Below are 23,458 nucleotides of genomic sequence, written 5' to 3' on the forward strand. Positions count from 1 at the left end.
TGATGAAATTTTTGAATTGAAATGAGCAAGTTTTGCATAAATAGAATCACAACTTAAAAGGAACAGGACACTGCTGCCGTAGTCACTTGCGGCAGGTTTGCACACCCTACCGTAAAAATTTATTATGTTTCAGATATAGTACCAATACCCACCTACCGCCGGACTCGTTAGCGGTAGGGTTGCATAGCCTACCGCCAGGACGGTTGCTGGTAGGGTTGCAGTGCTTACTGCACAATTTTCTCCTCCCTAGATACAGTATGGGTTTCGGGTTTTTTTAGGGGGGGGTGGGGTTCCTCCCTACCGCCAGCCAAGTTGGTGGTAGGGTTTACATACCTACTGCCCTGCATATATGGTCGTAGGACGTTAGTCCACATCAGCCCCATCCACCAGATGATGGTGACTGCCGTTAACCCGACCGTCAGGGGACTCGACGGTAGGCAGTTATACCGTACCGCCATCGATCCTGGCGGTAGGAAAAGGGTCAGATCACTAATTTTTTTCAAAGCAGGGTCAAATCCTTCTTAACTTTCCTAAAAGGTTCAAAATACTGAATTTGGTCGGACAATGTGTGCGCGCACGCTTATCTATTCTGCAAACAGGTCGATAGATGTGGTCAATCAATCATGTACCCCCAATGCACTACGGCGCTACATGCGCCAACCCACTAAACGTTTATTTGTGTCTATTCCCATCACTTCTTTTCTTTTTTCATCGTTCTTGTTTCTAGTTTTACGCATGTTTTCTTCTGGTTTTTTACCTTTTTATTTTCTTCTATTAGTTTTCCATCTATATCTCTCAACATTTTTTGAATTGCAAATGCATTTTGTGAGTCCGGGAAAAAAATTCGAATGCAAGATTTAAAAAAAAAATCTGTTGACATTTTTTGAAAATCATAGATGTTTTTAAAATTCATAAACATTTATTAAAACCATGAACATATTTTGAAATCTAACAATGTTTTATGAATTCATGAATATTTTCACATTTTGGAACATTCTTAAATTCATGAACATTTTATAAAATGCAAGAACATTTTTTGTAATTCATGAATATTTTTTGATATCCTTGTTTTTTTTCTAAAATGTAGAAAGTATTTAACACAAAACTGAACAAATAAAAAAGGCAGGAAAAACCGTTCAAAAAATAATCACCAACATATGCAGTAAGTGCACAGTGGGCTGGCCCATTTAGTGTTCTCGTAGAGGAGGGGCTGTGTGATTGGCGCTTAGCCTCCGCTTTAGATGTGCTATAGGAGACCCTCAGATGGAAGGTATTCGGCCTTGGCTTGTTGTCTCGGTTGGCTCATGCTTTCTATTGTTTATCTTCTGTTGTGGTTCCTCCCCTTTGGTCTCCAATTTTTGAAGCTTCTTGGACCAAACCACAATGGTTGTAATCCATGCTTGATTGGTTCTCTACTATATTTCTTCCTACCCTTAAATTCATATATTATTCATCCTCTGGAATCCCCTAATCACTATGATGTAATTGGAGTGATTATACATAGTATACTCGCTGCTGACAATTTCGTTTGTAAAGCTAAATTGTGGGTGCTAGTTAATTTGGTGCTGACGAGCCTACCTATGTTCATGCTTTCGTTCTTTGAAGAAGTAAATGGATGTAGTAAAGACTTGATTTTTACCACTCAAGATTTTTCTGGTAGAGTGATGAATATAACACTAAATACCTCTTGTCAAAATGTGTATCAAAGACCTCAAATTTCTCCTTAGTAAATGACTGCATATGCTTACTTCAGAGGTGAGCAGTGTGTGGATTTAGTTGTTGCGTAACATGTATCTTAATTCCAAGGCTTTGTCTCAAGTCATGGCTCAGCGGAATGACTTACCCTTTGGAAGAGATTGATGAGGACAATGCTTGTGTTCTTTAGTATAGGTACTTATAAAATAGGAGATGGTCACCATACGTTTTTGGGATGATACTTGTTTAAAGGACACACCTTTGGCCTTATAGCCTTATAGTATCCATCCCTTTATAACATTGTGCATGGAAAGAAAGCATTCATGTGCACAGTATTAGGGACAACTCCCTTGAATACTTAGTTTAGGCGAACTTTGTTAGGGGATAATGGAATGATTGGCTCTTAGTGTGCAGGTTGACGGCGATCAGCTTAACTAACAAACCACATACTTTCCAATGGCGATTCACCTTCTTCTGGGGTTCTCTTAGTTAAATTTTTGTATGCCGACGTCATAAATGAAACAAGTTTTTTTTGTTCGAAGCATATTTGGAAATCCAGAGTGCCGCTCAAGATAAAGATTGTCCATTTATGCATATGTGGGCGATCCTACGGAAGGATAATTTGGCAAGCAAAGGTGGCAAGGTATTAAACAATGTTGTATCAGGAACAAATAAATAACCACCTTTTTTTTATCTCCTGCCCATTTGCCGCCCTCTTGTGGCGTATGATTCATAGAGTGCTTTACTTTGAGAGCTATGGCATTGTCGTAATGATTGTGCTTTTAACAGCGTATAGATATAAAAAACGGAGGTTACTTTGAGAGCATATGATCATTCTGTATGTCCTTACTTTAGCATGTACTCCGATCTAGTCAGAAATTTGGGTGCAACTATGGCATGTTGGTTTAACCATAAAATAGGAGTACTTCGATCTAGTCTTATATGTAGAATCTTATGAAATTTGGGTGCAACTATTGAGTGACGGCAGCACGTGAGACATTGAACCGGTTTGGATAACGGGCCATTAATAGGCTATGTGTGTAAGCATATATTCCTAATTTCACCGGTTGTAGCTACTAAGAATACCCTATTTAAAATAACTATTTACTTCATGAAATCCGGTGGAAATCCCTTTGATGAAAAATTAAAGAAAGCTCACGAGTCACTTTGGTTACCACCATTTGCTTTGCAAACGCTCTGGTTAACTGAAGAGCTGGCTAAACCAACATGAGCCAGAAATTTTCAGACCGGTCGCTTAGCTAGGTGAAAATGGATATAACTAGGAATAGGTTCCATGATGGTTCTATAGACAAAGGCAGCACGCGTGCATAAAAGTTGTCCATGAAAGGGAGGTACACAAATAAAGGCGGGTCCACTAGTTCAATTTCCTACAGTTCATCGTCAATCATTCACCATCTAGTACAGTCTCTTCCACTTGTACACATGTCCTGATGGGGCATAAAGCTCACTGCTTTGCTGCAGTTCATCATCAATCATCCGCCGCCCACTACAGTCTCTACCACTTCTTCACGTACCCCTTTATTATGGCTGGACCAAACCCAAGTAATCAACCCACCACATCCACCCGGAGACCGTCTCATCACTCCAGCCAGTCTCCGCAGCTCCACGGCGACGGACTCCTTCGATCTAGTTGAAGCGCCCGCCCGCCCTCCGCTGCCACCAACGCGGTGTCGAGCGTGCGGCGGCTGAGCATCCATACGCGGTGGATTCGAATGGGCACTGTGCATGCGGCGGTGAGTACGCTTATGTTTTGCTTCATTCGTTCTGCTGCTGCTGTTCAATTCTCTGAATTTATCTAATCAACCCACTATAGTTTTTGTTGCCCTTCTCGGAATTTTCTTTTGGGAGCTACTAAGAATTAAGTTGCCAAGTACATCATAGATCCAGGACAAAAATCTGCATTCTCAATACAAATTGATTTGTGAAATTTATGTTTAAAATGCTCCAGATTGCAGGCGATTGATGAACAGATGCTAAGTACATCATCCAAACTTCTGTTAAACCTTTTTTAAAACTTCTGTTAAACAGCAAAACTTGTAACAAGTGCAAATAGCACCATGATGACATTTGTTGTTGCCCAACGATTCTAAAGAACTGATATTTTTAACAGATCATGCATATGGTTTTTGTGCATTTCTCACACATAGACATAGGGGCTCAACATTTGTATATGTATCTTCAAGAACACAAAATTATGAAGAAAATTTTGTTCTACATTCTGCTTGACATTGTCCAATTCTTAATCTGCAGGTATTACTTTCACATCACCGATTCATCACATCAAAACAACAGAGGAGTTCATATAAATATCTAATCCAAGAACAAGCCTGCAGATTCGGCTGGAGCAGTGGTACAAAAGATGGAAAAGGGGGAGACACGAACTAAGTTCGGTCAGGTTCATTTGCTCGATTTAGATACATTATAAGGTCCTTTCCCAAAAAGGTACTAATAGGCTACCGCATGGATCGATCCTGTCCACAATATAGCTTACATACTATTTTCCCGTTTGGGAACCGAGAAACGAGCTTGCTAGCTAAGTCACAGCTCTTTGCTCTATCTTTGGCTATTCTTCTCCTCTGGTGCCTCACTTTGGAGCAAGCGCCTCCTTTTATACACACGAGAGCAGCCCTTGGGATAGCTTCTGGGAGAATTCACCTGCATAATTTCTCTCTTCTTTCTTCTTGGCCGTCATGCACCTAGCTAGTCTATAGGTCTTTTAGGCTTTATAGGCTTTGCAGCCATTTGTAGCCCTTTTTCCGAGGCCATAATTTTGGTGCAGCCTTTCTGTCTTGGCAGAAAATGAAGGTAGCCTTATCTTCCTTTTGAGATTTAGCTGCGCGTCATGATTGTGTCTTGGAGATTATTTTCAGGAATATTGCAGCCTTCTTCGTGTCTTCCAGTATGCTAATGGTTGCCTGTCTTCATTTAAAATTTCTTCCTTCAATTCCTTCTCATTGTCTTTCATAATTCCTAAAAAAGTCAATTTATTGATCTACATATTCGCTGTCCAAAGGGTATATTTCCTTTAGAAGGCATTCTTTGTATGTATAATATTTTGGGGAGTATTTTTCCTTTATATTCTTTTATCCTGATGCTTCTCCCTTTGTAGTTTTAAGTGTTGATGGATTGGATGCATTTTTATCTTTGCCTCTTCGCTTCTAAATATATTCTTTAGCCTTTGGATCGCTATAATAATTCTCTCATGTCACCTTTCTTTCCCACAACAATGCGTCATATAAATTATAATATTTTTAAAATAATAAATCTTTCTCCTCTTCGTTTCACATTGTCTTTTCTATCATAATATCTTTCCATGTCATGTATATTCCTGGTTTACTTCCATCAAGCAAAATATATAATGATTTTTCTTTTTGTACTTAATTTTTTGCTGATTTTGGTGAATTTCTGTTCATCATATCAAAATATTGTGCAAGGCTATTGAGAATTGATAACATATATCATTTTTCTTCTCTCTTAATGGTATATAGATAACAAAATTATCTAATATGAACCATTGAATTTCATGAACGAGAATATGGCTCCTTGATTTAAAATTGAAAGTATTATGTGGAAATATTTTCAGCTTGTTATCTTCTCCAAAAATGAAATATTCATTCCCGGTGGAGAGTATATAACCCTCTCTTCATTCTTGTATAATCGATAACTGGGAAAATATGTAGTTTCATCAACCTAAATATACCAGTTCGAATTTCATCAACCCAAATATGTCAGGTCAAACTGATGAACGAGAAGCATCATTTAGGTTTAACTTACATATTGACCCATTCATCAATTTTTATAGAAATGAAGAGAGGATTACTCTCCACTGGGAATGAAAGCTTCATATTAGGAGAAGATAACAAGCTGAAAATATTGCCACACAAAACATTCAGTTTAAAACCGAAGAGCCATATCCTCGTTGATGAAATTCAACGGTGCATAAAAGATAATTTCTGGTTTCAACACACCTTTAAGAGAGAAGAAAAAAGATATATTCATCAATTCTCAATAGCCTCCCATAATATTTTAATACGATGAATAGAAATTTACCAAAATAAATAAATAAGTACAAAAATAAGAATCATTATATATTTTGTTTGAGGAAGTAAACCAGGAATATACATGGCATGGGAAGATATTATAATAGAAAAGCTAGATTTGAAACGAAGAGCGGAAGATTTAACATTTAAGAATATGATAATATAAATGAAGCATTGTTTTGGGCGAGAAAGGTGATAAGAGAGAATTATTATATCAACCCAGAAGTTAAAGAGGCAAAGAGGCAAAGATAACACTGCATCCAATCCATCAAAAATTAAAACTACAAAGTGAGAAGCATCTGGATCAAAGAATATAAAGGAAGAAGACTCCCCCAAATATTATACATATAAATAAGGCCTTCTAAAGGAAATTGACCCTTTGGACAGCGAAATACATAGATCAATGAATGGATGGATGTTTTTTTAAGAATTATCAATGATAGTGAAGAAGGGATTGAAGGAAGAAATATTAAATGAAATAAGAACAGAAATGAATAAATTTTATTTGAAGAAATAAAGAAAGAATATACGAAGTTTGATTTCAATATCTCATATGATGATCACATGGATATCATAGGACATGGCAGCCACCTGAATAAAGCCCATAAAAACAACTACAAATATTACTAAATTTGGGTTGATATTGCTATCAATTACTCGGCCGCAGGAGGACCTATACTCGACCCGAATATTAATTGAATCAAAATAAGTCAGAATATTATTAACTATTGATCTGAAAATATCAAAAATATATGGGAAGGCCGGATCGCTATATATATACCAACAATATAGCGATAAAAATTTATACTATAATTAAAAAATATATACTGTAATCAATATTAGATCAGATTTTGGTTAGGTTAATATGTGGATACATATGCGCTTTTTATCTTAATAGTATGTAGTATTCACTCAGTAGGACACTACTCACAATAGTGTTTACTATTCAATACACTATTTGGAATAGTATTCACTATTCACCGCAATATTTAATTCAATACGATTATTTGCACGTTCTAACTTGACTATTTCTTTGATGCAGGACCTATTATGGCTGACGAGGCCAACAATTCGACCGACAATGTGCGCAGTGGTGTAAAATCCTACTCAGTACTCACCATATTTTTCATTATGTTGTATCTAATGTAGCTAGTTACGTTCACTTAGTAGTTTTAATTGCAAATTTACGGGTAAATTCCTATCTTCTTCCCAGATAGTTCCACCTGAAGGGAACACTTCTCTATGGCCACAAGATTCTCATTCAAACGCCACTCTGGGCTACACAGAGAACTACACACGTAGAGGTTTCTCCTATAGGATCCCTAGCATAAGAACTCGTCCCATAAATTCATAAATAAAAATACCAAGTGAAACCAAGAAATTACATCATTTCCACAACATAATTTACATATGGCTTTCCCTTTTGGGAGGCCCCGAAGAGATTACACAATCTAAAGAAAATTGTCTTCTAACTACCTTCTTGAGCCTACAATGATATAGATATTGTGGTTCTTATTGCAGGATGAGGAACTACTACTACTACTGAGCAACGAGCTTGCTAGCTGGGTCACAGCTCTCTGCTGTATCGATGGTTGGTTCTTCTCCGTTTGGTGTCTCCCTTTGCAGCAAACGCCTCCTTTTATAGGCGAGAGAGCAGCTCTCTGGATGGCTTCCAGGAGAATTACCTCTTTATTTTTTATGTGGTAGGGTGGATGCATGTACTTCTAGGGTGTGGATAAGAGCGAGAGATAGTGCCCGGACAAGCTTCAATCTTGAGGAATATTTCAAGTCATTTCTTTTTCACATGGGCATTGTCTCTCAGTGAATAATTGGTTGGCCTCTGCATATCAGTCTTCGCTCTTCATCCATGCAAGTCTTCATGCGATTAGCCTTCTGATAGATTGCTTCTTCTGGCTTCAAGAGTGCTTGTGCTTGTGCACGCGTACATACATGCCGAGCTTCGGCATGTATGTACGCGTGCACAAGCACAAGCACTCTTGAAGCCAGAAGAAGCAATCTATCAGAAGGCTAATCGCATGAAGACTTGCATGGCTGAAGAGCGAAGACTGATATGCAGAGGCCAGCCAATTATTTATCGAGAGACAATGCCCACGTGAAAAAAGCAATGACTTGAAAGATTCCTGAAGATTGAAGCTTGTTAGGGCACTATCTCTTGCTCTTATCCACACCCTAGAAGGACACGCATGCACCATACCACATATAAAATAAAGAGGTACATTCTCCCGGAAGCCATCCAGAGAGCTTCTCCCTAGCCTATAAAAAGAGGGTTTGCTGCAAAGAGAGACACCAGATAGGGAAGAATCATCCACCGATAGAGCAGAGAGTTGCGACCCAGCTACAATAAGAGCCATAGTATCCAGAGCATTGTAGGCTCAAGAAGGTAGTTAGAAGGTAATTTACTTTAGCTTGGGTAATCGCTTCAGGGCCTCCCTAGAGAGAAAGCCATATGTAAATTATGTTGTAGAAATGATGTAGTTTCTTGGTTTCACATGGTATTTTTATTTATGAATTTATGGGACGATTTCTTATGCCAGGGATCCTATAGGAGAAACCTCCACGTGTGAACTTCTTTGTGTAGCCCAGAGTGGCGTTTGAATGAAAACCTTGTGGCCATAGAGAAGGGTTCCCTCCCGGTGGAACTGCCTGGGAAGACGATAGGAATTTACCCGTAAATTTGCAATTAAAACTTCCGTGAACGTAACTAGAACGTAACTAGCTACATCTAATACAACATAATGAAAAATATGATGAGTACTGAGTAGGATTTTACACCACTGCGCACACCGCCAGTCGAATTGTTGGCCTCGCCAGCCATAATAGATCCTGCATCAAAGAAATAGTCAAGTTAGAACGTGCAAATAATTGTATTGAATTAAATATTGCAGTGAATAGTAAATACTATTTCAAATAGTGTATTGAATAGTAAATACTATTGTGAATAGTGTCCTACCTAGTGAATAGTACATACTATTCAGATAAAAAGCGCATATCTATCCACATATTAACCTAATCAAAATCTGATCTAACATTGATTAGAGAATAACTTTTTAAATTATAATATAAATTTTTATCACTATATTGTGATGGAAATATGCCCTAGAGGCAATAATAAAATAGTTATTATTGTATTTTCTTAATCATGCTAAAGGTTTATTATTCATGCTAGAATTGAATTGACCGGAAACGTAAATACATGTGTGGATACATAAACAAATATCGTGTTCCTATTGAGCCTCTACTAGACTAGCTTGGGGATGCCCCCCTCTTTCTTCTAATGACCATCGGTAATTTTACTTCGAGCTATATTTATATTCGTCACATATCAGGAGTTTTGCTAGGAGTGTCTTGTATTATATGAGTCTTTGCTTGTTTTGCTTTTTAGTTTGTCACAAGCATCCTTGATGGACACACCTATTTGAGAGAGCCATAATGATGCTATGATTTGTTAGAATTGTTCTATGTGGTTCACTTAGATTTTTTTGAGCTATGGAATTTCTCTAGTACTTCACTTATATCTTTTTCAGCACGGTGGTGCTTTAGTTTTGAAGAAATACTCTCATGCTTCACTTAGATCAATTTGAGAGTTAGTAAATTTTTTGAAGAAATTCTCTCATACTTCACTTATACTATTTTGAGAGACAAAAATTTTGAAGAAATATTTATGCTCTTGTTCTTCACTTAAATTTGTTTGAGAGCTTGTTAGTAGCAATGGTAATATATTGAAGGGGGGTATAATAAAAACTTTCATGAAGATCATTGGATATTATAAACTTGATTCCTTGTAATAGTTTTTAGATATGGAGATAGTAATATGTGAGTCATGTTGGTGAGTAGTTATGCTCTAGTAAGAATATTGGTGTTAAGGTTTGTGATTCCCTATGCAAGCACCGAAAGTCAATAGTCATGCAAGGAAGTTACATCCTACTTGTGGTGCATTATTCGGTGTTAGTTATGTTTAATGCTTGTTTATGATCATTTTTTTGGTTGGTTTCTTCTCAATATATTTGCTAGCATTTCCTTGTACTAGGCGGAAATACTGCTTATGCATCCAAACTCCTTAGACCAAGTTGTGCCAATGAATCCATCATATCTACCTATGTGCGGTATTTTCATGTCATTCCAAGTAAATTTGTATGTGCCAACTCTAATTTTCAAAATGAATTTCCTTTTTATGTGCCCGTACCGCTCATGAAGCGGCAGGGGGTGGCCAATATTTTCCATTCTAGACAATTTATTCTCAAGATGAGTGTTTATTCACTTGTCATTGCACGAGAGTGTGGCAGGTAATAGAGATGCCCAGTCCCTAAATGATTTTTTTATTTATGTTGTCAAATAATAACTTCTTTGGAAAGTGTTGGTATGGAAGGCACCATTGGATACGGCTAGCCATGGATTGTGAAAGAATGGTGGAAAAAGGAATGAACTTTATTTTATGTTTGGGAATCGCCTATGATTTATCTAGCATGGAAGGTATTGGGGATTATTTGTCGTTTCGTTGAAGGGAAAATATTTTATCTCTCGATTTAAGCTTTGAGCTCTGGCACCTCTACAAATCTCCGCTTCCCTCTCGGAAGGGCCTATCTATTTATTTTATGCAATTTTTATTTTTATCCGAGTCTCCATCTTCTCTTACAAAGCACCAACTAGGGAACACTATGATCATACTTGTGCATTGGATATAGCTAATATTTGAGTGTGTTTCACGAATGGATTAATAATTGAGCATAATGGGATAGGGATAGCTTTCTTTAGTGTTGATATTTTGAAAGACATGGTTGCTTGTTGATATGTTTGAGTATTGATGTCCTCATGTCAATTATAGACTATTGCTTTGAATCATCTAAAGTCCAAATGTCCATGCTACAAAAGAAAAGAATATATGATGAACATGTTAGGCAACATTCCACATCAAAATTTCTGTTTTTATCATTTACCTACTCGAGGACGGGCAAGAATTAAGCTTGGGGATGCTCATACATCTCCAATGTATCTATAATTTTTTATTGTTCCATGTTGTTATATTATCAATCTTGGATGTTTGATAGTCATTTACTAGCAACTTTATATCATTTTTTGGGACTAATCCTAATGACATAGTGCCTAGTGCTAGTTGCTATTTTTTGCTTTTTTTTACTTTGCAGAAAATCAATACCAAACAAAGTCCAAATGCAACGAAATTTTTGTAGAATTTTTTCTGCCCAGAAGACACCCAGGAGGCCCAAGAAGTGCACCAGAGGGGCCCTGTGGGGCCCACTAGGCACCAGGGTGCGCCAAGGCCCCCAGGCACGCCCTGGTGGGTAGTGGAGCCCACAAGCACCCCCTCCACCGTCCTCTGCCTCTAAAAATACTTTAAAATCCCAAAAACCCTAGGGGAGTCGATGAAACACAATTTCAGCCGCCGCAAGTTCTAGAACCACGAGGACCAATCTAGAGGCCTTTTCTGGCACTCTGCCGGAGGGGTCGACAATCACGGAGGGGTTCTTCATCATCACCCCTGCCCCTCCGATGATGCATGAGTAGTTTACCACATACAAACGGGTAGTAGCTAGATGGCATCTTCTCTCTTTTTGATCTTCAATACAATGTTCTCCTCGATGTTCTTGGAGATCTATTTGATGTAATGACTTTTTGTGGTGTGTATGTTGGGATCCGATGAATTGTGAGTTTATGGTCAGATCTATCCATGAATATTATTTGGGTCTTTGCTGAACTCTTTTATGCATGATTGTTATAGACTCGTATTTCTTCTTTGAAACTTTGGTTTGGCCAACTAGATTGATTTTTCTTGCAATGGGAAGAGGTGCTTTGTGATGGGTTCGATCTTGCGTTGCTCAATCTCAGTGACAGAAGGAGACATGACACGTATGTATCATTACCATTAAGGATAAAAGGATGGGGTCTATTCCTACATGAATAAATCGTGTCTATATCGTGTCATCGTTCTTAATGCATTACTCTGTTTTTTATGAACTTAATACACTAGATGCATGCTGGATAGCGGTCGATGTGTGGAGTAATAGTAGTAGATGCAGGCAGGAGTCAGTGTACTAATCTTGGACGTGATGCCTATATACATGATCATTGCCTTGGATATCGTCATAACTATTCGCTTTTCTATCAATTGCCCAATAGTAATTTGTTTACCCATGGTATACTATTTTCTCGAGAGAAGCATCTTGTGAAATCTACCCCCCAGGTCTATTTCCTATCATATTAAAACCAAAAATACCTTGTTGCACATTCTCTTTATTTAATTTATTTTGTGTTTTTAGATCTATTTATCAAATCTCATACAATTTAATCTATCTCAATACCGAGGAGGGATTGACAACCCCTCTTATACGCGTTGGGTTGCAAGGTCTTGTTATTTGTGTGCAGGTGATGTTTACATAGTGTTGCTTGGTTCTCCTACTGGATTGATAACATTGGTTTCATAACTGAGGGAAATACTTACATTGCCATGCTGCATCATCCTCTACTCTTCGGAGAAATACCAACGCAGATACAAGCAATCAGCCACCACTGTCGAAGCTAAATCCGAGAGATCTCCTGGTAGGGGATCCTAAGATAGGCCTCTTGGGACGATGATAACAGGGACACATGATTTACCCAGGTTCATACTCTTTGAAGAGGTAAAACCCTATGTCGTTGGAGTGTGTACAGAGTACAGATAAACTACCAAGAGATTCTTTGTTTTTTCGACTAGCATGACCTCTCGGTTTGTATATGATACCGGGGATCCTAGGGTACGTGGACCATAGTCGGCTATGTCCGAGAAGGTTTTTTCAGGATAACCTGCTAGACTTTATTCAACAGAGGGTATTGCTACTGAAATTACAACAGGATCTTGCGGAAGGCCCAACAAAATCGAATCCAGCATCTTGTGTATTCTATGGGGCTGACCGATGCGGCCTAGGATGAAATCGACAAGGAGTCCTCAGCCCGGCCCACGAAACCGCAAGTCAACATGGTGAGAGGCGGGCACCCCTATTTCTCGATTTAAGCGAGCATAGGGGGATGCCTCGTGTCGGGGAGAGCCCAGATGGGCCGGCCCAGCCGCGCGGGAGGCCACGTTATGTTTCTTTTTCTTTTTTCTGTTCTTGTTTTTTTTTGGTACTTTTCTTTATACTTAAGAATATTAAACAAACAAACACACACACACACACACACACAAACACTCTTCAAAAACATATTTGAAAAATGTTGAAGAAGTATTTAAAAAATGTTGAATCAGTCTTAGAAAATGTAGAACAAGTATTTTAAAATGTTGAGTAAGTATTAAAAATATTGAACAAGTATTTGACAAATGTTGAATAAGTATTAAAATTGTTGAATGAGTATTAAGAAAATGTTAAACAAGTATTTCAAAAATGTTGAATTAGTATTAGAGAAATGTTGATTAAGTATTCGAAATGTTGAATAAGTATTTGAAATGTTGAAAAATTATTTAAAATGTTGAACAAAGATTTGAAAAATGATGAATAAGTATTTCGAAAATGTTGAATAAGTATTTGGAAAATATTGACTATGTATTCGTAAAATGTTGAACGAGTATTAAAAAATATTGAACAATTATTCTTAAATTGTTGAACGATTATTCAAAAATGTTGAACAAGTATTTGAAAATTGTTGACCGAGTATTTAAAAACTATTGAAATAATTATTTAAAAAATGTTGAAATAAGTGTTAAAATGTTGAACAGATATTTGAAAAATGTTGAATAAGTGTTCGGACAATGTTGAACGTGTAACAAAAAATGTTGATCGCTTATTAAAAAGATGTTCTTTTGACACATACAAAAATGTAGAGCGAAAACGAAAAAAAATAAAAACAAAAACAAAAGATAGAGAGGAAAAAAGAAAACCAAAAAAAATGGAGACCCAAAAAGAAAATAAAGAATGTAGAATGAAAAACCATGAAACAAACAAAGAGAAACCAAAAGAAAAACGAATTATAGTAACGAAAAAAGGAAAGCAGGAGAAAATTAATAAAACCAAACCAAAACGAAAGAAACCAAAAACAAATGTTGAATAACAATTTAAAATTGTTGAATAAGTATTAAAAATGTTGTGACAAGTATTTAAAATGTTGAATAAGTATTTGAATTTTTTTGAATAAGTATTAAGAAATGTTTAATGAGTATTTAAAATATGTTGATTAAGATTTAAAAATGTTGAATAAGTATTAAAATGTTGAACAAGTATTTGAAAAATGTTGAACGAGTATTAAAAAATGTTGAACGAGTATTTGAAAAATGTTGAACAAGTATTTAAAAAATATTGAAATAAGTATTGAAATGTTGAATAAGCATTTGGACAATGTTGAACGTGTAAACAAGAAATGTTGATCACTTACTAGAAAAATGATTTTTTGACACATATGAGAATGTAGCGTGAGAATGAAAACAAACATAAGAAAAAGAAAAAGGAAAACAACAAATAGAAAAAGAAAAAAGAAAACCAAACAAATAATGTGAAAAAAGAAAACAAAGAATGTGGAATGGAAAAACCATGAAAAAAATAAAGAGAAACCAAAATAGAAATGAATGAAAATAACGAAAAAAAGGAAAGCTATAGAAAAATAATGAAACCAAACAAAAAAGAAAGAAGAAGAAAAAGGAGAAATAAGAAAAACCACTTGTATTTTACCACAAGTAGTGTGTGACTCTTGGATGGACACGAACCCAAGAGTGACGAGATGGGATCGAGCGGCGATGGCAGGAGGAAAAGTTAGGGGTTTGGGTTTATGCGGTATGCTGCCATGTGCGGGAGCAAGTTGAGGAGCGACCAAGAGAGGGGTTTACCGAGCAGGAATGTGAAGGTCGTGTGATTTGGGTTTGGGGGCTAGTGCGCTGGAGCAGGGCCGGGCGTGTAGTCGAGGCTGGATCAGTGGATGTGTAGAAATTGGTGGGTCAGTGGATATGCTATGCATTTTGACGGGCATGACGGTGTTCGGGTAGTACTGAAACGGGTTTGAACCCGCAACACGTGCCGGTCTTGTCCAATGGATGGTCCACACGGAGATTCGGCGGATGGTTGCCGGTTCTGGAATTTTTCGGCGGTTCTGCCAGTCAAGATCATCAAAACCTTGATCCAAGATGTGTGGAGTATTTCTTGGGCCGACGACCCACATCGACATGTGCGTCACCACTTGTGGCGGTGCCTACTCGTAACGCAGCTTGGCTGCTGTGGCATTATCTTGGCTCTTGGCAAGTTTGAGGCATATGTTTTTCTTCTTCGACGATGCATCAGCGACGACAGCGGCTGGATTCTTTAGTGATGGTGATGTAAATTTCTTTCTGTGCTGTCCCTCCGGACTGTTCCAAAGAGAAGTCATGTATGTTGTATGTTTTTTTTGCGAGAAACTTACAATCTATTCATCTTCAATCATGGCAGTACAAAGAACAACAGAGGTAATAGAATTACAACCATGTTCATGGACCACCTAGCGACGACTACAGGCACTGAAGCCAGCCGAAGGCGCGCCGCCGTCATCGCCCCTCCCTCACTGGAGCCGGGCAAAACCTTGTTGTAGTAGACAGTTGGGAATTCGTCGTGCTAAGGCCCCATAGGACCAACGCACCAGAGTAGCAACCATCGCCGATGAAGAAAATCGTAGATCAGAAGGATCAAACCTGTAAACACCTGAACGAAGACGAACGGAGACCGGATCCAAATAGATCCAATGAAGACCGACACCGACCAAACCCCGCAAGATCCGACGGAGACAAACCTCCACACGCCCTCCGACGATGGTAGACGCACCATCGGGACATGGATAAAACATGGGAGACATATTCCTACTAAGGGACATCGCCGCCGCCACACAGCTCTCAACCAAGAAGTTGACTCTAACAAGAACGAGAACGGGTGTCCCTCCGCGGGGGGCCGAGATTCTCCGCACCTCCATGGCCTAGAGGCCATAGGAGATGAGACGGACCAGCGGCGGCGCCGATGGGAGAAGAAAAGCTTTTCTTGTGGAGGAGGAAAGAGATTACATATTACATGTATATTGCTACTATTATGAATGAATACGTGGTTCTTAAAAAAAGGGAAAAAAGAAAGAAAGAAAACAAGCTGGTGTTTGAGGGGCAGATTTGATGTCCGTGTGTGTATGACACCGGCCCCCGAACACACAGAGCCTGGTCTTGCCAATAGCTGCACGCGATCCAATCATCCGTCGCCGCCTTCGTTGTCGTCGTCGCCGCCGGAGATGAAGCCAAGCATCCATCAAGAGATCCCACCCCACCCCATTAGCTAGGTTTCCACTCTCCAGTCTCCACTCCGTGGCGGCGGCGGCTCTCCTCCTCCTGCCGGCTCGCGGATCTCGCTGACGCGCCCGATCTCCCTCGCCGGTGCATCGGGCTTGGCGTGCGCAGGCATTACGCCGTGATTAGGCTAGCTGGACATTGCGCCGGGAGTAAGTTTTGTGCATCTCATGTTTTGCTTCATTGGTTCGTTCTGCTCAAGTCTTTGCGTTGATCCATTCTGCTGATCTTTTGCTTGATTCGGTTTGCTGATGCTTGGCTCGATCCGTGCTGCAGCTCTTTGAGTAGTGGCGCCCCAAGCTTCTCCGGAAAGATTGAGGAGGCTCGGCCATGACGTGAAACAATCTCGCAGCTGTTTGTTTCATTGGTTCGTTCTGCTCAAGCCTTTGCGTTGATCCATTCTGCAGCTGTTTGAGTTGTGGCGCTCCAAGCTTCTCCCGAAAGATTGAGCCAACCTCGCCAGGAGCAGAGGAAGGCAGGGGGCCGATGGCGCCTGTGGTGAGCGCCGCACTGGGCGCGTTGGGTCCCCTGCTGGGGAAGCTCGCGGATTTGCTCGCCAACGAGTGCGGCCGGCTCAAAGGGGTCCGCCGTGAGATCCGGTCCCTCAAGGCTGAGCTTGCCGGCATGCATGGTGCGCTGACCAAGTACACCAAGCTAGAGAATCCTGATGAGCAGGTGAAGATATGGGTGTCGCTGGTCAGGGTCTCAGGGAGCTGTCCTACGATACCGAGGATTGTTTTGACAAGTTCATCCACCAGCTCGGCGATGGTGGGAGTCGTGACGGCGGCTTCAAGGAGTTCTTCCGCAAGACTGCTCGGCGTCTAAAGACGCTTGGAGCTCGGCGTGGGATCGCCAACCAAATCGATGACCTGAAGCTTCGTATCAAGGAGGTGAAGGAACTCAAGACTTGCTACAAGCTGGACGATGTTGCTTCTAGCACCTCTGGCAATGCAGCCGTGGATCCCCGGCTGGCCGCTCTTTTTGCGGAGGAGGCACACCTTGTTGGCATTGACGGTCCAAGAGATGATCTTGCCAAGTGGGTGCTGGAAGAAGAAAACAATCATCGCCGCAGGGTGTTGTCTATTGTTGGGTTTGGTGGACTGGGAAAGACAACACTGGCGAATGAAATCTATCGCAAGATTCAAGGCCGTTTTGATTGTCATGCTTTTGTGTCGATCTCGCAAAAACCAGATACAAAGAAAATCATCAAGGATGTGATCTCCCAAGTGTCTGACAGCGATGCATTCAAGAAAGATATTGAGATTTGGGACGAAAAGACATCCATTTCAAAGCTAAGGGAACTTCTACAAGAAAAAAGGTAATTTCTCACATTTTTGTTTCCATCAATACTTCTCGTTGTAAGCAGTCATTATTTTAACTTCTTGTTTCCACATCTACTTCTATTTTTTTTCGCGTAATGAACTGCACTGAACCATAGACAGTATGTCAGTAATACTAGAAAGTGTTCACACAAAGTAGAATAAAATACTATGTGGTTATGAAATATAATGGTACAACTTTGAGACCAGAAATTCGCGAATATGCTTGGCAGAAGAAAATTACTAAAATCATTGTTCAAGTTTGAAAAAGAAATTCTGTTACAATTTAGAGGCACACACATAAGTATATGTTCCTGCGCTTAGAGTTAACAGAGGCATGAGATCGATGCTATCTCAACAAATTAAAGCTTCCACACTGGGGCGCTCTTGTGTGTAAGTAAATCCAAACACCAGATCCCTGGTGGTTGACGTCGTACCTTACACCTTCACTGTTCAGTAGAAAGAGTTTGCAACATTAGTTTGCTTGTCTGCACTAATAATCTAACGACACGAACATTCAAGAAAATATTGATGTAAAGGATTATGATCTCATTGAAATACCTTTACTTTACTATAGTTTTGAGTATGCGAACAGTATGTAATATAATTATTGATTGATGCTATCTATTGACATCTATCAGGTATCTTATTATCATTGATGATATATGGTCTATAGTGGCTTGGAATGCTATCCATTGTGCATTTCCAGAGAACAAATGTTCTAGCAGAATTTTGGCTACTACACACATACTGGAAGTAGCTAGCTCTTGTTGTCCAGGTCCTCATGACCAGGTCTATGAAATGAAACCTCTAAGTGATCCTCACTCTGAAGGACTATTTTTCAAAAGAATCTTTGGCTCAGAGAATTCCTGCCCTCACATGTTTATTGAAGTTTCAAAAGCTATCTTGAAAAAGTGTGGAGGCCTACCATTGGCGATTATCAGTATTTCTGGTTTACTAGCAAACAGACCACGTGTCAAAGAAGAGTGGGAGAAGGTAAAAAGATCAATTGGTTCTGACTTGAACAAAAGCCAGAGTCTAGAGGGAATGAAAAACATACTGTCCTTGAGCTATAATGATCTTCCACCAAACCTCAAGACTGTCTTGTTGCACTTAAGTAATTTCCCCGAGGATTATGTGATTGACAGAGAAAGGTTGGTGAGGCAATGGATTGCGGAAGGCTTTATTTCTGAAGAGCGTGGGAGGAGCTGTCAAGAGGTTGCAGAAAGTTATTTTTACGAGCTTATCAATAAAAGCCTGGTCCAACCAGTGGACATTCGTTATGATGGGAAGGTGCAGGCGTGTCGAGTTCATGACATGATGCTTGAACTTATCATTTCAAAATCCATTGAAAAAAATTTCATCACTGTGGTGAACGGCAGTCAAACTGTTTGGGGAAATTCTCAGTGTTCTATTCGACGTTTATCGATCCAGGACATTGACCAGGAGCTTGCATCTGAATTGTCAAAGAAAGATCTAAGCCATGTCCGATCTCTTATAATAACAGCATCAAGATGTATGAAGCACTTGCCCAGTCTTGCAAAGTTTGAAACTTTACGTGTACTAGATTTTGAAGATTGTCAGAGCCTGACGGAGTCTGATATGAAAGGTATGGAAAACCTGTTCCAGCTAAAGTACCTGAGCTTTAGGAGTACGGGCATATCAGAGCTACCATCTGGAATTGTGATGCTACTTGATCTATAGACGCTAGATTTAAGGGGTACAAAAATCATTGACTTGCCAGCTAGAATTGTTCAGCTCACTAAACTACAACATCTACTCAGTAGCTTCAATCTGTGGACGATACCAATCGGGATTGGCAATATGACAAACTTAAGGGAGATCCCAGGCTTTGATATTACCATGAGTTCAGTAGGTGCAATAGAGGAGCTAGGGAGCCTGATCAATTTGAATGCACTCTGTGTACGTTACATGGTGCACGCATCTCAAGAGTACAAGAGGCATGAAGAGATGTTAGTCGCTTCACTATGCAATCTTGGCGGCTACAAACTCCAGTCCTTGTATATATATGGTGATACTTCATATGCATTCGAGTTATTAGATTCCTGGTCTCCTCTTCCATCTTGCCTCCAAAGATTTGAGATGGGCACCACCGAGTACTGTTTATCAAAACTGCCAAAGTGGATTACTCCAGCACTCACCAGTCTTGCATACCTAGACATTATTTTAAGTGTAATAACAGAGGAGGTTCTTGGCATACTTGGGGAGCTGTCTGCATTACTTTGTCTGAAACTTTATACCAACACAGTCCATAAAGACAGGCTTGTTTTGCCAGGCAGAGGATTCCAATGTTTGAAGGAGTTCCTTTATAAACCTTGTGATGAAGGTGCAGGGACCCTTCTGTTTGAGGAAGGGGCACTGCCAAAGCTCGAGAAGCTTGAGCTGTGGTTCTCTGTATCAGTGGCAAAGGCCTATGGGTTGTCCTTAGGTATTGAGCACCTCCCGTATCTGAAAGATGTACGAGTTATTCTGCAGAAGCGGGATGCCACATCTTCTGAAGTTGAGGCTGCAGAAGTTGCCATAAGGAATGAAATGAGTCTGCATCCCAACCATCCCAGGTTATCTCTCTTCAAGGAGATGAAAGAATGACAGGAGGTATGGCTACTTTTATTATTACGAAATTCAAATAGTTCATGCTGTCTGCAATCAGATCTATTGGTTTTCCCTAGAATATATGTGTATTTTCTCCATATCTTCAAGAAGCTTTCTGACGGGCTAATTCTCTCTTTAGGGCAACTGTTCTCCTTGGACAAATGGCTTGGTCGGAACGGCGTCCTGAAGCTACTATTCTCGTTACCTGATGCTCAAATAAAAGTGGTCTTCGTTACCATTGGACTCATGATTTTCGTTGTTTCTTTGTGTGCGAACTTGGGATTTGTTTCAAGAGTATTACATTAACAAGGACTCCGTCTGTGTGGAGCTTTGTCTTTCAGGAGTTAACTACTTTGATTGTAACTTAAATATCCAGACAGAAATTGGTTCAGTCAAGAGTCACTCATGACGTTAACTACGTGGTGATGTGCAACCAGCAGAAGCCAGAGTTCTACATGCTGATTCAGTCATGGTTTGGTTAGTTGCAAAACGGGAACTTGTAACGTAAACTACTCATGTTGTGTATTAACATTAGGTTTCGCTGGGCTCTTTTCCCTTTATTATTATTCAGATTTCATTATGAGATACAACAATTGTGAACCCTGCCTTTGTTTATGTAATAGGCCCGGTACACCAGTGCGATCGACTATATATGAAGAACTCCAAAAGCGTGTCTCCTATCACTGACCTTGTGCCTATAGGAGGAGGGCCATGGTAAATGCACTCGGGCTTAGCTAGTTTGACAACACGATACTAATCAGTATTGTTAGAGAATAACGAGAAATAAACGAGACAGAGAGACACGAATTTTTACGTGGAAACCCTTGCGGGAGAAAACCACGGAACGCACGAAGGCGTATCACTATAATTGGGAGGAGTATTACATTACACGAGAGGACAAACCCTCTACGTGCTAATCTGGTGGAGATCTCTCTCATCTATTCTATGACCAGCTGATACTATATAAAGGGGCAAACAACTCTCTTTCTTGGTGGACACGAAACAGAGTTGTAGTCATGCTACGTCTAGCACGGTTGACATGCCGTAGTCCCGTAGGACTCCATCTGTAGTACAACACTTGTATGGGATTCGAAACACAATAAAAATAACACTCCACCTTGAGACGAAATCCCTTACAATAATCATAGATAGCATCAACTCCTCAATTAAAGTCATCACAAGTAAGCCTTGTGCCTGGAAACGTCCATAGGACTAATAAACTTCTCATGAAGTCATATTGAGCAAATCAATCAGTAGGTCGTCCAGAAAACAACACAACTATCAACAAAGCAGACTAACAAAACTTGGTCTCCCAATAAAAGTCTGAGTCTGTGCCACTGACTTCAAAAACTGAAACCGCTCAATCATCAAATGACATAAGTCATCATATCTCCTGTGGTGCCTGAACGAGCGCATAGCTCATAGTGCAACATCTTGATGCACACCGCATTGTGAAGAACTCATCTCATGGAATCTGAACGTGCTTCAAAACAGAAAGCACAAACCTCGGCAAACAATACTCATGCAAGAGCATATGGTACGGACGGCATCGCGTGCACCGAAAAACTGCCGACTTGTAATGCTTAATGAAAAATCCATGACATGGTCATAAACTGTCCTTATAGAACAACTGTCGGATGAAGGAACCATCTTAGCATGCAACGGAGTTTCAACTCTGCAATAGACCCCTCTTGAAAGAGCAAAGACAACTAAATTGCACTTGAAACTTAACAATGCTAAATGTTGTAGTATCTAGCAGAAACAAATCAATCTCCTTCTTGCACCTCAACTGATTCTCATCACGAACATGAATATCAAATAAAACCTTCACATGCATAACAGCAAAATACTATGGAGAGAATAGAGTATATGTTGGCTACCAACAGGCTTAACAATTACCTCCTCCATACCCTTTTTTTCTCGATAACTGAATTGTGTTCTTCAAATAACTGCAGCAATATTACATCCATTATCCCGACGGGCCATAATCCTCAAAAACTCCACCTTGAAGAAAAACTGAGTGCATCCTGATAATTTGGCTTGCACCAACAATGCTCGCATCTCGACTTGCCATAGGGTAAACTTTGTGTCATGATCCAGCAGCGAAACATCGTACTTCATGGATGCCATGAATAGATTAAATCTGTGTTCACAAAGTAGTACAAGCCCGTAGAAAAAATTCTTGACAGAATTAATATGCAGAGCGAAGATAGCACCTGGTAGCCTTCGCGTGGACATAGCAATTGAGGAGAAAAAACTAATACTAGTACTCAACTGTACTAGCCTTTACGTGAGATGTGTAGTAGTAACAAATCCAAGTAGTGCTCCTGTACTTGGCTTCACGTGGGTACTGGTAGTAGTACTAATGATCCGGTTGAATCAAAGCAGCAGCGGCGTAGCCTTGTAATCTCACGTAGTAAGTAGTACTGGACCTCCTCGGGACTTGATCCTGTACGGGAGGCGTGAAGCTGCAGCAACGCGCGGCTCGGCGGATCGGACTGCTCGGTGGATAGCGCACGGCTTTGTAGGGCGACGCAGCAGCGCAGATTGTTTTCCTGTCGGTCTCGTCGGATTAATCGATCTGGCTTCGGATCGCCAGTCGCGTCGGCGGCAGTGCACAGGACGCCGTAACCCTAATTCTCTCGTCTAAAAAATCTCGTATATAAAACTTGGCTCCGTATATCACTTGTTAGAGAATAACGAGAAATAAACAAGACAGAGAGACATGAATTTTTACGTGGAAACCCTTGCGGGAGAAAACCACGAAACGCGCAAAGGCGTATCACTATAATTGGAAGGAGTATTACATTACACGAGAGGACAAATCCTCTACGTGCTAATCTGGTGGAGATCTCTCTCATCTATTCTATGACTAGCTGATACTATATAAAGGGGCAAACAATTCTCTTTCTTGGTGGACACGAAACAGAGTTGTAGTCATGCTACGTCTAGCACGGTTGACATGCCGTAGTCCCATAGGACTCAATCTGTAGTACAACACTTGTATGGGATTGGGAACACAATAAAAATAACAAGTATTCCAGTGTCAATGAATATTACAAATTTTAAAAAGCGCATTTTCTTTCTCAGTCTGGTCAAGAAAAAATAGGTCAAGACCTCTTTTTAAAATATTGCAAAAACACTACGTTAATTGTGCTACTTATGAATTATAAAAGCTGTGGTATTTATTGATGTCAATCACATCAAAGTGTGTGAACCAATTAGATGGTTAGAGGAACTGTGGTATCCTGTTCCACCAGGGTTCAAGTCGTGAAGCCCAACACCGGGTACTGTTTATCAAAACTGCCAAAATGGATTACTCCAGCACTCACCAATCTTACATACCTAGACATTAATTTAAGTGTAATAACAGAGGAGGTTCTTGGCATACTTGGAGAGCTGCATGCAATACTTACTCTGAACCTTCGTACCAACACGGTCCATAAAGACAGCCTTGTTTTGCAAGGCAGAGTATTCCGATG

At 39.9% G+C, this 23,458-nt stretch overlaps 1 long non-coding RNA gene and 1 pseudogene across 2 annotated transcripts; both read left to right on the forward strand.

Moving 5' to 3' along the window:
* Window positions 1-3,210: 3,210 nt before the first annotated feature.
* On the forward strand, window positions 3,211-7,559 carry LOC123105029 (uncharacterized). 2 transcript variants are annotated; one of them, XR_006450633.1, is made up of 3 exons: window positions 3,228-3,449; window positions 3,967-7,060; window positions 7,278-7,559. It is a non-coding gene; the product is annotated as an uncharacterized lncRNA (long non-coding RNA). The 2 variants fall into 2 exon arrangements; XR_006450631.1 differs by having other exon boundaries at window positions 3,211-3,449; window positions 3,967-7,559.
* Window positions 7,560-16,515: 8,956 nt separating this feature from the next.
* On the forward strand, window positions 16,516-20,494 carry LOC123085457 (disease resistance protein RGA5-like; annotated as a pseudogene).
* The last annotated feature ends 2,964 nt before the right edge of the window (window positions 20,495-23,458 follow it).

This window comes from Triticum aestivum, chromosome 1B, assembly GCF_018294505.1.
Source record: "Triticum aestivum cultivar Chinese Spring chromosome 1B, IWGSC CS RefSeq v2.1, whole genome shotgun sequence".
Taxonomy (NCBI): Eukaryota; Viridiplantae; Streptophyta; class Magnoliopsida; order Poales; family Poaceae; genus Triticum; species Triticum aestivum.